The 3,778-nt window shown below is 36.9% G+C and overlaps 1 pseudogene; it reads left to right on the top strand.

Moving 5' to 3' along the window:
• The first annotated feature begins 378 nt into the window (after positions 1-378).
• On the top strand, positions 379-3,320 carry LOC107948313 (zinc finger protein JACKDAW-like; annotated as a pseudogene).
• The last annotated feature ends 458 nt before the right edge of the window (positions 3,321-3,778 follow it).

The following is a 3,778-nucleotide window of genomic DNA, read 5'->3' as shown; positions in this document are numbered from 1 at the left end:
TTTGATGTTTTGGATTGAATTTGATAAAAAAGAAAAAACATTGAGACGATTTACTTTCTCATTTAAAAATCAAATCACCCGTCTTGGAAGTTAGTAAGCCGAATACTATGGGATGTGGGGAAGAAAAACAAAGGATGAGAATGTAGGTGTGAGTAGGAAGATGCAGTGGAAGACTTGATGAGGGATGCTGATGCTGGAGGAGGGTGCAGCATCTGAATCACAATTCAAATCTGGGTCCCTCTTCCCAGACAAGTATCACGGACCGTCCTTTCACTTCTCAGTAATCCCTCCCCTCGGCCCCTTTCTTTATCTATCTCTTCCTTCTTACCCCTAAATCCAATCTGCTCTTACTTTTAATTATGGTTTAATCATTTCATGCGTAAATAAACTGCTCAAAACTGGCTGTAAAGGCATTTCCCTTTTAACCCAATCTTCACCCCGCCCTTTTTCATACACTCTCATCACTACACAAACACACCCCAAACCAAATCCCTTTCATTTCACCTTTGTTCTTCCTTTTCTATCACTAAACTAAATAAATACCATCCATTTCTCTTTCTTTTATACCTATTATTACTCTATTCTAGTAGCTTTTAGCCTTTTACTTGGCTACTACTACAAATACTATTAATATATTTACATATTTTTAAACTAGCCTACGTAATTTGAGCTCAAAAGGTAGCTACAACAACTACAAAAACACACACAAAAATCAATATGTTTTCACCTCAGCAGCAGCTGGTCTCTCAATAGCAGCAGTTTGGTCGCTTTCTTGCACACACAAAAGCAAATTTCAACAACCGTGTATTTGTGTATGAAAAAGAAAGTTGGGGGGGAAGGGGTGACGGTGTTGCCTATCTACATCAATGGCTGACGAGACCGACTTTAAAGATATGGGTAAATATAGAAATGGAGGACGTAGTTGAATAGTGTAAGAAAAAAAAAGATAAAAGAGAGAAACACAGAGATATTCTCTTCAGTAATCATAGATTTTGTTGTTTTTCTTTTGAAATCAAATTAAAAAAAAAACCAGATCTCTGTAAGAAGAGTAATCTGTTTGTGTTTGGAGATTCCTTGTTCTCTTATGTTTTGAACTCGTTTTTTTAGCCGTTTTGAAAGCTAGTTGTTTTCTTATAACTAATTCTCATAACTATCAGTTTTGGGGGAAAAAGATGTCTGGTGATGGGTTTTCTTTACCTGTTTCAATAGGAGGGTTTGTTCATCAAGAACAAAATAATACAAACCCGAACAAAATAATACAAACCCTAACCCTAAATCCAATCCCGTTAAGAAGAAGAGAAATCTTCCAGGAAATCCAGGTAAGTTTGCTTGATCAATTCTTTTTTTTTCTCTCTCTCTTTTGATGATACCCTTTTCTTTGTTTTTATTGATGAACCGATTTATTCCAGTAATTAATTAATTAATTAATTAATGTTCTTTTATTTGTCACGTAACAGATCCAGATGCTGAAGTTATTGCTCTATCTCCCAAAACTCTCATGGCTACCAACAGATTCATATGTGAAATATGCAACAAAGGCTTCCAACGAGACCAAAACTTGCAGCTTCATCGAAGGGGTCACAATCTTCCATGGAAGCTGAAGCAAAGAAACAACAAAGAACCAGTTAAGAAGAAGGTATACATTTGCCCCGAGAAAACCTGCGTCCACCATGATCCATCGAGAGCACTCGGTGACCTCACTGGGATAAAGAAGCATTTCAGCAGAAAACATGGAGAAAAGAAGTGGAAGTGTGAGAAATGTTCGAAGAAATACGCCGTTCAATCCGACTGGAAAGCTCACTCCAAAACTTGTGGTACTAGGGAGTACAAGTGTGACTGTGGGACACTGTTTTCCAGGTACATAAATGCTCATAATCATGTATATATATATGTGAGGACTTCCTAATGATTAGGTCATAAATGGTTAGTGTAATGAATTTGGGGTTGTTTTAATGCAAACAGAAAAGACAGCTTTATCACACATAGAGCTTTCTGTGACGCCTTAGCTGAAGAGAGTGCAAGATTCAGTTCCGTTGCTGGTGCAGCCACAAATCTAAATTTCAGAAACGATGTTGTGAATCTGCCTATTGGATTTGGTGGAATTCCTCAGTTTGGTTCCGGTTTTACACAAGATGTCAGTGGGATGACTGTATCAGGTACTTGCATAATCCCTTCGCGTCTAAATCCCAGTTTTCTTTTGATATTATGATTAGTAAACGAGGCCATGTTCATCTTACTGCTAGGTCTGCCTGAGATGGTCCAAATGGCTTCAGGCAATCTATTTGGTTCATCTTCACTGAACAATTTTGGTACAGATTCCAATCCTCCTCTATTGCCATTGCCACAAGGTCTAAACGAAGAAGGTGGAAGCAAAGGCAAGTTGATGGAAAGCTTGTCGCCTCTCTACTCGGATACTCAAAACGAGCAATCCAAGCCTGCTGCACCAATGTCTGCAACTGCGCTCTTGCAAAAAGCAGCCCAGATGGGTTCAACAAGAAGCAAACCGACGTCCTTCTTTGGGAACAGTTTTTGTGTAAGGAGCTCAACTTCTTCTCAAAGGTCAGCTAGTTTGAGATCGACTCAAAATAGAAACGATCAGCTGCAGCAAATATACCCAAATGTGAAGCAACAAGAGAGTTATTTAATGGCGTCAAGTAGTGTATCAATGAGTGCTTATGCAGGTCTCGGAACAAGCAACAACTTTGATAGGCTCATCTTACAAACAGGAGTGAAACAAAATGCCCCAAATCAATTAAAGATGCACCCTGGTTCAAACTCAATTGACCAGAGCTTAACTAGGGATTTCCTTGGCATGGGCAATGATCAGTCTGCTCGTCCATTTTTACCCCAGGAACTAGCTAAATTTGTATCAATTGGTTCAACCATGGGTCTGAATCAATTCAGCAGCAGCAACCACTAAGCTTAGCTACCTTTCCAAATTCCAAATACCGTTACAACTTACATGCATACAGCTCAGTACATAAAAGGCGGCAAAAATATAGGATCGTGGTCCTTTATAGTTACGAAAAAGCTGATAATTGGGGACCGAGTTGGGGTGTGAGTGAATTAAGGCAAAGCAAAAGCAAACCCCAGAAAAAGGAACAGAAGTTCATCTTGTGAAGAGGGGTCCCAATTCCATGTTTGAAAAGACTAAACAGTGAGCCAAAAATACACCAAGTCATATGCATGCATGTATGTTGTTGCTCTTGTTGTTTTGCGTGGTGTCTTAGCTCGCTTATCGTTTCTTCAGTATTATTGTTTTATTTTCCCCTTTGCTTATATTTTTAATTCTATAAATGAACTTTCACTCTCTGTTTCCACATTGAACAGCCAGAAAACTGAAGTATTTTTAGTTGACTGTTTCGTCCAACTAGAGCGTAGAAGTCCAATGGATTAAAATATCAATTTTTCATTCAACAATAATTAAATTAAAAAATTATAGATTAATTCAACATGTTGAACAATAGATAAAGAATTAATATATATTATATATTGGAACTAACGCAGAATGTTTTAGGTTTCCAATATAAGACATATTGGAGAAACTCCATAAGGCTTTGTTGTTACTGTTAGACATGGTCATACACTTACGTTTTCTTTATTCACAACAATGACAATATCATTCCAATTAAAATTTAGTTGATAGAATATGATAATGTATAAAATTTTTATATTCAACATCACTTGTTAAATTTTAAATTAAAAATATCGTATTTATTTAGATTACGATAAATATTGTATATATACTACTTATAAAAATATATTTGATATGAATTGA

This window comes from Gossypium hirsutum, chromosome A04 (genome assembly GCF_007990345.1).
Source record: "Gossypium hirsutum isolate 1008001.06 chromosome A04, Gossypium_hirsutum_v2.1, whole genome shotgun sequence".
In the NCBI taxonomy this organism is placed as follows: Eukaryota; Viridiplantae; Streptophyta; class Magnoliopsida; order Malvales; family Malvaceae; genus Gossypium; species Gossypium hirsutum.
This window is presented reverse-complemented; position numbering and strand designations above follow the sequence as displayed.